This window comes from Chelonia mydas, chromosome 8, assembly GCF_015237465.2.
Source record: "Chelonia mydas isolate rCheMyd1 chromosome 8, rCheMyd1.pri.v2, whole genome shotgun sequence".
NCBI classification, from domain to species: Eukaryota; Metazoa; Chordata; order Testudines; family Cheloniidae; genus Chelonia; species Chelonia mydas.
The window spans coordinates 4,206,756-4,220,106 of NC_057854.1; the positions used below are offsets into that span (position 1 = coordinate 4,206,756).

The 13,351-nt window shown below is 43.1% G+C and overlaps 1 long non-coding RNA gene across 1 annotated transcript; it reads right to left on the bottom strand.

Annotated features, from left to right (window-relative positions):
- Positions 1 to 997: 997 nt before the first annotated feature.
- LOC122461476 lies at positions 998 to 10,770 on the bottom strand. Its single transcript, XR_006283396.1, has 3 exons — positions 10,729 to 10,770; positions 9,968 to 10,045; positions 998 to 1,629 (listed from the first exon to the last, which is right to left on the bottom strand). It is a non-coding gene; the product is annotated as an uncharacterized LOC122461476 (long non-coding RNA).
- Between the last annotated feature and the right edge of the window lie 2,581 nt (positions 10,771 to 13,351).

A 13,351-nucleotide genomic window follows, 5' to 3' on the forward strand; every position in this document is an offset into this window, starting at 1 on the left:
GTTTGACTTGAATACAGGTGGTAGCCTGCAGAATCTCAGCTATTTTAAGCACCTTATCTCACTTGTGTTAGGTCATGTTACTGGGAAGTGGCGAGATAGAACATGACATAACAGAATACCGCATCGTGCTGCAACATGTCAAAGGCATCTTAGTACCAGATTTGAAAAGGAACAAGGATGATAACGTTAACGGATACTGCTAGCGAAGAGCAGGCTTAAGAGTTTCAGAAGTTTATTTTGGATAGTTACCAGGAGTCTGAATTCTTCACCTGAAACCTGAAGAGCCTCCACAGACCATCTTCCGTATGTCTTTTCTCTGCCCAACCTGACCATATTTTCCCGACTTTCACCCAAGTCCATTCCCTGGCACAAAAAATTCTACCTCCTCTCCCACTACCAAAAGGTTCAAATAAAACAGGAGTCCTTTACTAACAAAGGGTATGATCCTGCAAGAATGTCACATTTAGAACTCCAGCAGATCTCAACAGCAGTACCTTACGAGGAGGGCTTTCCAGGATATGGCCTGGAGGTTGTCACTGTTTTCTTGCCATTGGCTATCACAGCCTGCAGCAATCAATGCATCAAGAGATTAAGTAAAGCAAACTAAGGGACAGAGTCTGCCACCCTTGCTCATGGCGAGTAGCACCTCGCTCATTAAGCAGTTCCATTCATTTCACTGGGATGGCATTAGGAGCAAAGTACCACTCAAAGGGTGAAAATTGGCACTCTGCAGAAGCCTGTCACAAGGCTTAAATCCTACTTAATTCCTATCTTGAGGTCTTAAGCAGTGCAGGGACTTTATGCTGGTCCTCTGCAGAAGGGTGAATTTCACCCAACATGAATAATTGTGGCAGAATCTGGCCCTAGATAAATATAGAAGATGGAGACATTGTGTTGTTACACAATGTAGGCTGCACCAGAGAGATCAATAAATTGATTTTCAGTCCATTACAATAGATGCATTAAGAGAGCCAGATTCTCAGCTTTTCCAGCAAACGTTCAGCTAAGCCACTAATGCAAAGGGTAGCTAGTCCACGTACGCTGGCTGCTCTGCGGTAGGAAGACAGAAAATATACCTGCCTGCTCCCCTTCCTGGGGCACTCGAACATTTTAAGATGAGGCTGACATAACAAGGATCTGAGCATGTGATGCTCAAACAACATCAGGGAAGTAGCTAGTTGGATTAGGTAAATTAGATAGAGTGGATTAGACAGATTCGTTTTGAAAAATGTCTGAATGACAGCCTTTGAGAAGACTGTATGACCCTGAACTCAGACAGGTTTTGCATCTGAACTGTTACGGAGCTAATAAGCTTTTACTGTAAGCTTCTGTTTTGTCTTTTTTGCAAAGGATACAGACTCAATGGGCCCCATCCTGCTCTCCATTATATCTGTTCAAACCAATGGAGTTACTCCAGATTTACACCAGGATGAGTGGGAGCAGGTGTTGGTCCAGATCACTACCACAAGCACACACCCCTACCTTTCACTATGCTTCAGAAGGTTGTGTTTATCAGTCTGAGAAGTCTCCAGCTAGCAGTCCTCCTTCCAACTTCTTATCTTGACACTGACCTCTCAGCTTCTGTGACCTTGGACAGGTCATTTATCATTTCTGCCTCGGTTTGCAGATCTGCAAAATGGGAATAACAGAGTTCAAACACCTGCTGCCCAATGAAATGGCTTTGAGCTGGAAAAGCATTCTGGGTACTGAAATGCAAGTAGTACACTACGTATTCCACTTCATTTCCAAGCTTCTGCATCTGGAACTGACACATGGTGATCCAACTCTGTAGCTGTTTCCCAAAAGCTACCATTATTGGGAAAGGGAATAATACGTGCATAACAGCTGCAGGATTGGGCTCACACAGGATAGCTTTTAAACTGCATAAATGTCTTAGAGCAGTGGCCATTAAGACACAAGGATGCCTTCCATTTTATACTAGCTGAGTGGCAAGCAATAGGTATCTGGATACCCCCCTTTAAAACCTGCCATCAGTTGGCGTGTCGTTTGCCTTGCATCAGACCAGCCCCCCTGCGGCGTTTATGATTCACACTGATGCTACCAATGGTGAAGAGGTTCATTCACATAAGTAATCAATGAACGCTACTGACTATGGGAAGAGAGAAGTAATTATTATACATTACCACTCCTGCTAATGACATCAGAGTGGCTGATGACTACTCCCAATGTTGTATAATCAGGAATTTAAATTAAGAAGTTCTGCTCTTGATGATTAAGGCACTAATAACTGAAACATTACATTCCCTAATTCTTCCGTATTCTCATTCCATAACCCAGGGGCCAGTACTTTCTGACACTGATAACATGCTCTGTTTAAACAGCACAGATGCCAAGAATTTAAATTTTCGAAGACACGCCTTATTTCTGTGAAAGTGTGGTGTTGTTAGCAGGTACGAGACACAACAGGAGCCCTCTCCTGCCCTCCTGGCACTGATGTGGGGCTGGGGTATCCCACTGGCATCAGGTGTTACTGCAGAGACACCCCACTGTAACGGACTGCAGATGTCAGTGATCATCCCACGGATGCATGCTATAGTCAATTTTTAAAGGATTTATACATTGCTAAAAATTATAGCCCAAATACTAGAGACTAGACTGCAGAACCCTCACACTGGTATACTCCTATTCATACAAGGAGGGTCCTATTTAACAGTTCTAGAACCCTACTGGGAATGGCTAAGGTTTTCACTGTGATTAGTGATTTAAGGTGTCACAAATTGGGCACCTAAGGAGGTAGAGCTGGATGGAAAATGGCTTTCCCATCCTGTGAAAATCTGTCATTTAAAAAAATTACTCGTTTTGCACCAGGATGAAATCAAGACCTTGCAAAATCTTTTGCAAGAGCCAAAGAGAGAGACTAACCCTAGGACAGTCAGTAGCCCAGCACTTAAGGAGCTCACCTGACATGTGGGAGATCCAGATTCAAGTCAAATCAGTCACTCTCCCTCTCAATTGTACCCTGAACCTGAGAAATCTTTCCCAGTGAAAGTTTTGACAAAACGGAAACATTTCTGGGGAAAGTTTTGGTGAATTGATGTTTTCCAAAGAAAAACCACTGTGTCGAAAACTTCCTGACCAGTTCTACTTAAAGTCCCCTGACGTTCACAAAATGCTGAGCTCCCCACCCCCTCTGAAAATTGGTCTCCTTTAAGGCATCTCAAGTTGGGCATCCCAGAAAGAACCCACCACCTTTGAAAATCTTGACCGCTTATCTGTATTAAATTCTAACAGAGTTGTTTCCATAAGGGAGCAAAAAATATGTAGTCCCAGAAACATATAAACATGGACAGTAAATCTGGTTCTGGGATTTTTGTTTTTCAAACTCAGACAGCTCTCCTACTACGGCCGATTGCTTTGCATGGGCTGTAAAAGACCATCATTTCCCCTTCTAGTTGTTTTGACTTACAGTGGGTCTCAAAAGCTGCACACTCCTCACATCCATCCAGCTGTGTGCAGCAATAAACACGATAAGTATGCAGATAAGTCTTAAATGTTGTACACATACGGGGAGCTGAATACATTGTTAGCAAAATAATAATTAACCCTCAACAGGGCTCAATCTACACTGCTCTCTGCACCTTCCCAAGACGGACAAACTGCGGCTGGTTCTGCACGTTATAGGCATGGACAGCTTGCTGTACTTCAGGGGAAGCAATTTCATTTTTTTGTGCATTCAAAAGAGGTAACGAACAACAAAGTCAGTGAGTCTCCGTGTCCCGACACTAGGGCTTGAGGGTATTTCAAAGCAAATGCCAAAGGCATTACAGGCAGTAGAACAGATGTGCAGAGTATATGCTGCTAGAACAAGCAGTTGCAAAAATGCAGAGGGAGCGTGCGCCAGGAAAGCTTGAAATAGTATAAAAATTCAGGTAGGTGCCTTAGTGACAAGATGTGGGGAAAAGGAGGCCAGTAAAGGTGGTGGAGCAGATATCAGGAATGAAGGGAAGAATAGTCAATAGAATTATCTTTTAATGAAAGTGTAAGGCTGACGCTATATAAAAGAAAGGTGACCGTGTTTACACTAATGTATCACCACTGTATTATCCATGTTTAAATTCATATAGCATATATTCTGAACTTCAGATACAATTATGTGTGTTTGTATCTCAGTCTTGTTGTGTTTTCAGGTAACACCCACAAGGCAGATTTACATCTAAACTGGACAGCTATGTGTTTGCTGATGGCCCATTAAGGAGAATCAGTTCTTCCAGAGGACCCCTCCTGAAGACTCCTCAGGGAGCACATAGTCAATGAACAGTGCGTGACTCAGCAAGGCACATGTGACCAAGACTCCATGTTTATGCCAGTAACTTTCCATGCACCCAGGCTAAGAGGTATAAATTGCAGACTGCAACATCATCTCCTCTTTATTCCTGCTCCAGTTCTCCAGAGTGTGATTTTCTAACAAGAAAGAAGCTTTGAAGAAAGGACTGATGACCCCCCAATCTTGTTGGGTAACCCAGAGAGACTTATTGCAAGCCAGCAGAATTATCGTCACTGATATTATCCTGACCTACAGACTCTGAAATCAATTGTAATATATATGATTTCTTTAAACTTTTAATAACTCTTCTTTTCTTTTTAAATACATCTTTAGTTAGTTTACTAAAGCTTGGCTGCAGCGTGGTATTTGGTGAGATCCTGAAAGTACACGTTCACCTAGGGTGAGTGTCTGATCATTTGGGATTGGAAGAACCTAATGTGTGGTGAATTTTTGTTTTAATAACCTTTCATCACTTAATCCAGTTGTCTGGGTGGTAACTGGGCTGGAGTGCCCAGGGGACTGGTGTGTGGCTCTCTGTGAAATAGCGTAGTGCTACATGAGCTCACTTTTGTTACTTGGCTTGGTGAAATCTTAAGCTAGATCTACCACCAGTTTGGAGTACATGCCCTGTATTTTGGCAGTCTGGCTTGAGATTGGTGCTCTTAGCTATGGCCCACACCAGGCAGCGTGTCTGGAAGATGGTAACAACCCTCATTCTAGTTGGTGAGTGCTTTCTCACACTTGTGAACTTAATGGGGCAATCCGTGTTCATCAGTGCGAGGAAGGGTTACACAAGTTAGCCTTATACTGATAACAAATGAAGTTCAAGGAAACTTTCTTCTTCTAAAACTGCTCAGATCTAAATATGAGGCCTCGAGAGGTTAAAGGCAAGCAATGAAAATCTCATTGTGATGCTAAACCAACCTGCTCCACCTTATCTAGGAGAATTTTATATTTTCTGAATCAGAAGTTCATTTGCTTTTTCTTCATATCTAGGTACCTATAAGCCAATTCTCTAAATAGTACATCAATAAAGCATTCAGCAGTGGCAGTATTTCAGTCTCTTTTCTTCACAGTAGGCTAATTGTCTCTCCAAATCAAGACAGTTTAGTTTACATCCCACAGGCAAACCAGGGTCTACTCCTCTTGTGAGTTTCTCCAATCTTTAGGCCTCCCGGCTAGAATTGTGTGAATGATGGATTTTTCTATTCTCTGGCAAATCCAAAAAAAGTGTTTCAGAGTGAACCAAAAACTGAATTTTTCCATGAATTGAACAATAAAAATAAATTGTTTTAGGTCCAAAAAAAAAAAAAAAAAAAAGTTTTGTTCAACCTAAAATTTTCATTAAAGCTTTGAGCATATTTTTAACTTTTGCTTTCTTTAAAATAAAACTGAAGAAAATTTCAAAACAAAAAGTCACTTTGAGACAAAGAAATATTGACATGTTTTGGTTTCACAAATGTCAATACAACACATTTAGACTCTTTCAGCGGGTTTGGTTTGCCTTACAGGGACAACTTGGAGGAAACCGACACAAATTCGCAAAATGTTTTGGCATTGCTGAATCTGCATATTTTTACTGAAAAATGTCACCCAGAACTACTCCCAGCCCACTAACACTCAGGCTCTCCCACTACAGAACCTCCCTGTAGACCCCTCTGACACACCCTGGTATCTCAATATTCACTACTGTCATGTAATTAGTATATGTTTTGTAGAAAATATGCCTGATGAGGGGTCATTCTAAAAGTCTTGATCTGCTAGACATAAATATCTCATTGGAGTGTGTGTGTTATCGTTGTATGTGAAGTTATGAAGTTTGGCTGTGTGTGTTACAGAAACCTGTTGCGAGGTTGAACACACCCACAAGCAGCCTTTCAGGTACAACAGTAAAAAGGCCAAACAATGTTAATGGCTCACTGAGGAAATGCACAAAAGCACAAGGATTACCCAGGAACTGTGTACCGTAGAAACCTCTCAGAGATAGCACTGCACAATGGGAACTGTTTGACCCAGGTCACAGCAAAAGAGCTTTCCAGCAAGTGGGAAGAAGATATAAAAGGGGGAAATGACATCATGATGGTACCTCACTCTCCTTGCAACACCACACCTGGAAACACCTGAAGAACAAGGACTGAACTGTGGGAAGTGATGATCCCAGGCTAAAGGGATTTCTAGCCTATGTATGAACAGCTTGGGTTTTCCAGGTTAAGAGCCAAGACAGTTTGTGCCTTAAGAATCTGCCAGCCTAACACTCAGGGTGAGAATTTGCTAATTCATATCCTACCGATGTAGTATGTTAAGCTCAGTTTACCTAGTAAATAAACAAAACTGCACTCTGCTTTGATCTGTTTGCTATCACTTATAATCACTTAAAATCTATCCTTTTGTAGTTAAACTTATTTTACGTTTTAATCCAAGCCAGTGTGCTTTTGACTAAGGTGTCTGGGTAAAATCTCAGCTTGGTGACCACAAGTGTGCATGGTCCTCTTCACATTGAGGGACAGGTGGACTGGGTGTTAAATCCATATACTGGCCAGATTTGACAAGGACAGGATAGTATTGCTCTGGGGTCCTAGGCTGGTGGTTAGAGAACCTGCACACAACTGCAGCTGGATGTGTCCCTACCTGTGTGAAAGTGGAGGCTGGAGGGCTTTGCAGCTTTTCACAGCAGCACAGTGTGAGAGGGAGACCAGGATGGTGAGTCAGGGGGCTTAGTGGTACCCAGTTCCAGGTAGCACCCTGGGGGGAATCAGTCACACCCTCCTCCTACCAGGCTTCCCACCTGTCGTAAAAGTACTCCTTTGTATGCCCAGTGGGCAATCACATGACTCAGTCACCTGGCTCCTGCTGGGTCTGGTGATAGTCTCTCCTGAAAGTACCAGTCTCAAACACCTGCCCTTAAAGAACATATATTGGAACAGGGCTGGCTGGACCCAGGGCCCCACATCCCTTAAAAGACAGACCACCCTGTTACAGTACCTATTGTGGCCCTCATCACCATAATATCTGCGCACCACATAGTCGTTAATGGATTTTCTTACCTCACAGGAGCATGCTGTGGCCTGAGCCAGGAATTAAACCCCAGCCTCTTGATTCCCAAGTCAGTGCCCTATCTACCGGATTATCCTTCCTATGGCACATCAACGTAAATGCCAAGGCGATGTTAAGGAAATCCCACCTAATTCCTCAATAATCAAGTTTTCAGTTACCCCTTTATGGGAAAAGTCCTACAGAATTCAGCACAGAAGGAGAACCTTTCTGTAGAAATTTTAATTCAACCTATAAAAATTCTAGAGCAGGGAAGTAATCTTGCATTCTAAAGGACTGCTTTAAAGTATACTAAGAAGGTATTTACTCTATTACAGTAGTTTTCAACCTAGGGCTATGGACCTTTCCGGGTCCCCTGACTATGTCTTAAGATTTCCAAAGGGGCCTGCACCTCTCATTCAATGTTTTTTAGGGGTCTGCAAATGAAAAAAAGGTTGAAAACCACTGCTCTATTACATTCTATAGGGTTTTAAAGAAAAAAAAACATTTAATTTCCATAGACCTCCTACTGTCTTCATATGCCTATTAAGGTTGGGATTTTCAAAGACACCTAAGGGAGTTGGGTCCCTAAATCCAACTGGATTCCCATGGGTTTGAAAAAATCCCTGGTAAAGTTCTTAAGATTTTCAGAAGGGTAGTGCTTCTAGAGAAAACAGTCCTATTTATCTCAGCACAGCAAAGTGGTGCGTCTGTCAAAAGCCTTTAGAAGAGATGCCCATTATTTCTGACTATCTGTGGGAGGCAAATCAGTCATCACCACAACTAACTTGCTCTGATGGACGAAAGGACAAGGGAGGGACAGAGCCTAAAGAGGGCTCTTCACAGTTAGGTCAGATCATGCTGAAGCTAAACCTGTGACCCTTCTGTAAAGAGACATTTAATGTTAGTGTCATTCTTACAACTTGTTTATACTGGCTGTTTAAGAAAGAGTGCTGATGGACATGCCCACTTGTGAAGGGCTGGGAGTCACCACTTCTCCTTGGCCCCATCTCTTAGGCTTCACACTCCTGCTTCTTTGGTATTCAGGAGTCCCCCCCAGTGCAAATTTTAAGGGAGAACTGAAGACCTCCCTCCCCGCCCCGGCCATAAGACTTCTGTGAGTTTCTGAATCTCTCCAGGAGACTGTCTAATGCCCTCACACACACAATGTAACTCTCTGGAACTCTAAAGCTGGCCTCAGTTCATAGGGCTACCTGTGAGAGACACACAACATACACATCTCACATTAATAACAGTAGGAAATCTAGTGAGCTTGGAACAAGCCAGCTCCAGCACCTGACAGTGAAAGACATGCACCTGGAGGTAACAAAGTTCCTCCCAAGCAGGTGAGAAGATCAAACACCATGTGAAGGTAGCACACTGTCTCCAACATGGAGTAAAAAAATATTCCCTCCTTCACTAAAAAAAAGTTAATATGCCTCCCATTCAATCTAACAGCAGAATTCAACCAACCTCAAGTACTTTTACTAAATACATACTCATTTAAATGAAGGAGAGCAATTAAGAAAATGAGAAGGAAAAAGGGGTGGAAAAATAGCTTAAAAATAAATTTTGAGCCAGAGATAGTGCAGCAGAATCTCACCTCCTGCTGAATTGGAGCCAGATGCTGCCTCAGTTTCCCCACTTCCACAGCCAAACAGAGCCCACACAACCACCAGTGCTTTGGCATTACTCTCCCCTTCTGGGAAGGGGGTTATTCATATAAAACAAGAGCTCAACTCAAGGCTTGAAGTTTTCAGCTGTATCCTGGAGATTCACCAGTCCATTATACCCCTCCTCAGCTCACCAATCCATTACACCCTTCTTAAAGGTTTTTCTCCTGTCCCTCATTGCAGGTAGGTCCAGCCAGGCCTTTATTTCTGACTTGTATGGAGGATTTCTCCCCTGATTAAGTCTGGATCCCCTGCAGGTCTCTCTTGCTGCCCAAACCACCTGCCTGGGAGCGAAGGAGACTCTCTCTGCATACAGCAGACCTTGGTCTGAGTCACCTACTCCCACCATGTGGCCCCGGCCTCATTTCCTTCACCTGGGGAGGTGGTTAAGCCTAGCACAGGTGCAGCTGAGCTCCAGCCTACTCAAATGGCCAGCTGACCCTGTGATAGATGGCATTAGACATATTCTTCTGGCTAACAAGAGACTAATGTTCTCCTGTTACAAACTAAAAATAAACACAAACATCATTGCTCTGTGCTTTCCTATTTTTCACCTCCACATTTGAGGCCAGTTCTGTTTTCTGTTGCACAAGTATAACTCTTGTAAGGGTCCCTGAAAGCCGAATCTGGCTCCCAGGTTCTTTTGTAATTTCCAAAAGGAAGCAGTAATAGGTCCATCCATGGCTATTACCCAAGATGGTCAGGGAGCAACCCCATGCTCCAAGTGTCCCTAAACCTCTGATTGCCAGAAGCTGGGACTGGATCACTCAATTATTGCTCTACTCTGTTCAGTCCCTCTGAAGCATCTGGCACTGGCCACCGTCAGTAGACAGGATACTGGGCTAGCTGGACTATTGGTCTGACCCATTTATGTAGGGATGCTTCCCACTGATTTCAAAGAACCTCACCAATTTTGCAGCTAGTGAGGAGCTAGTTAGCAGTTCAAAGAATTAACTTTCACAACAATTTTAAGAAATACCTGTTGCTGTTTCATTATCTCCATCACTGGAATGTATCTGTCAGTGGAAGATGCCACATAACGACTGGGGGCTCTGGTCTGAAGATGCAAAAGAGGAGTCAGAACCCCTTTAAAAATGGGGAAACGAGGTCTCATCAAACTTGTGATGAAGTGTGTTCTTGCTCTTTTGTTTGTATGTATGTTTTGCTTCAGGGATGCTGTCAAGGTTCCTTCCCCACTCTGAACTCCAGGGTACAGATGTTGGGACCTGCATGAAAGACCCCCTAAGCTTATTCTTATCAGCTTAGGTTAAAAACTTCCCCAAGGTACAAACTTTGCCTTGTCCTTGAACCGTATGCTGCCAGCACCAAGCGTTTTAAACAAAGAACAGGGAAAGAGACCACTTGGAGACGTCTTCCCCCAAAATATCCCCCCAAGCCCCACACCCCCTTTCCTGGGGAAGGCTTGATAATAATATCCTCACCAGTTGGTACAGGTGAACACAGACCCAAACCCTTGGATCTTAAGAACAATGAAAAATCAATCAGGTTCTTTAAAGAAGAATTTTATGTAAAGAAAAGGTAAAAGAATCACCTGTGTAAAATCAGGATGATAAATACTTTACAGGGTAATCAGATTCAAAACATAGAGAATCCCTCTAGGCAAAACCTTAAATTACAAAAAGACACAAAAACAGGAACATACATTCCCTCCAGCACAGCTTATTTTATAAGCCATTAAACAAAAGAAAATCTAACGCATTTTCTAGCTAGATTACTTACTAACTTTACAGGAGTTGTAAGGCTTGCATTCCTGATCTGTTCCCGGCAAAAGCATCACACAGACAGACCAAACCCTTTGTTCCCCCGCCTCCAGATTTGAAAGAATCTTGTCCCCTCATTGGCCATTTGGGATCAGATGCCAGCAGGGTTACCTTAGCTTCTTAACCCTTCACAAGTGAAAGGATTTTGCCTCTGGCCAGGAGGGATTTTATAGCACTGTATACAGAAAGGTGGTTACCCTTCCCTTTATATTTATGACAGACGCTAATTTGAAAATGATACATTTTAATCAGACCCAGTAATTCTTTAAAGTTTCTGCAGTCTCAGACATACAAACACATTCTCAGTGCTAATCTCTGTCAGGCTATCAGAATGGTAGCATCATATTTGAGTGTTAATTATTGGTTTTTGTTACAGTTAAGACACAACACTTGATTGATTGATTTTCTTAGTGATTTACTCTTCTTTGTAATTAGATGCAGCAATGGGAATTGTTTTTATAGTACACTGGCATTTTGCATTGAGGGTCTCCCGAGTCCACCCACAATCTTATAGCCACATGCAGAATGGCTTTGGGAGCCCCTGGTAATCTGTTCATTACACATTTTAAAATACCTTCTGCTCCCTAAAGTAGAAGCCTGACTCTGCTGTAATTTAGCAACATGACAAAATGCCGACAGTGGCAAAAGAAACCCCTAAGACTCATCTGGTCCCTTGTCGCTTTTATTTATTTGCAACAAGTATGTTACTGACTGATAAGCAAAGCAAACAATGAAATACCATGACACGTATGTTCCACATTTACTCATCAGTTTTACTGCTGACAGAGAGATTCATAAGCAAGCAACTAATAAAGCCCTGTATACACATGTGGAAGTTGACAACATCAGTAATATCATCTGTCAACTGAGTTAATATAACCAACTTGCTAATTACATAAGAAATACTGAGAACTAGAAATAAGTCATTTGCTTTAAAGAAACTTAATTCCTGATACTGAAGTGTGAGTACACATAGAACAGGCTAAATATTCTTTTATATTGTTGGGACCAAATAATACCTGTTTCCTGCGGGTTATTTGATCTACAAAAATATAAAATGGAGTTGGTTGGTTGGCAGTAGAGTGTAAAGTCTGTACACTAAGGGAGTGGGTGGGTAGAGAAGAGAGAAAGACAAGACTTTCTGGCTTTTAAAGGATGCCAAGATTATCCCATCACCGCAATAACTATTTGTTTTTATTTCTTTTATTCATGATTGAATTTTTTTGTCCTGTTGAAAAGTGCCAGATTCAGGCCACTGGAAAAACTGTAACTTCTCTTGTCAGGCTCAGATTTTCAAAGAGAGAACCCCCAAGGTAAGCTCCTAATCCTATATTTAAGCACCTGCCTGGTTTTCAAATGGGAACAATTGAGTGTTCAGCACTTCTGGAAATCAGGCAAGCATTTAAATATCGACACAGGTGCTTAATTTAAGGCTTCGCTTTTTGAAAATCTTGGGCTTAAAGAAAGTTCACAAATCAGAGCAAGTCCATCCCACCGATAAACCTTAGTCTTAACCTGAAGGGGCCAGCCCATGGCTGGCAGAGTAACTAGCGGTTTTGGTGAAGTGAAAAACTGTCTCCTGCAGCAGGAATTGGGCTGGCAGCAGCACCAACTCCTTTCACCTAAGACCACACCGAAGAGCTTCCAGCTGACAAAGATTTCCAGATAAGAGCTCAAGAGGTGAAAGGATCCACATCCCTGATCCATTCTCTAACGCACCCACTTGCAGCAGTACACCGTCCTGCATGCTGATTGTTGCGGGGCTGCCTCAAGACGCACTGTTCCCTAAAGCCTCACACAACCAGGCAGATCCTCAGCTCCAATCTGCCCCCATAGAGCGCCAGCCCTCAGCTGCTCTAAGCACACAGGTGCAGAGGCCACCAGAGTGTGGACTCCCCAGACGACAACGCTAGCCCTATGCCAACTCCTTCGGACACCCTGACACAGGAGGCATAGCCGAGAAAGACATGCCACCAGAGAGCAGCTTTGGGGGCTGTTACCAGCTGGCATAAGTTAGAGCAGCGTCAAGTCAGCTCCTCGGAGGCCCAGGGATTGGAGGAGGACAGAGGTGGCATACAGACAGCTTTGCCTTTCCCTCCCTCCCTGGGTCCTGTGTTGAGCACAGCTCAGCCATCCTCGAGGCACTGGGAATGTCTGACAATCAAATAAATCATGCATGCATTTACCTGTGGTGCCATTCAGAAATGCTTTGCTTTACTGAATTATATAAACCAATGCAAATCTACACAAGGGTGCTCTAATGTCCTGTGTCACACTGGATCCTGTCCAGGTTTTGTGTTGTGTTGTGTTCAGTCTCCTCTTGGAGCACAACACAGGGGACTTTGAGTTGAGCTGTTGTCTGTCATAGCACAGCATCAGACGTCTTTTCGCATCCCGTCCTACAACACGAAAGTGGTGAGGCGAAATCCAGTTATTTTATTTCATGTGCTGCAGGTGCGCTAATCTGAGACCCGTTAAAGTGGTTTTGACAGTGGTCTCCGCCAGGAAGTTTGCAAATCTCCGAACACTGCCACCACGGCCCGGATATAATTCTGTCCTCATGCCATTTCACAGCCTCTAGG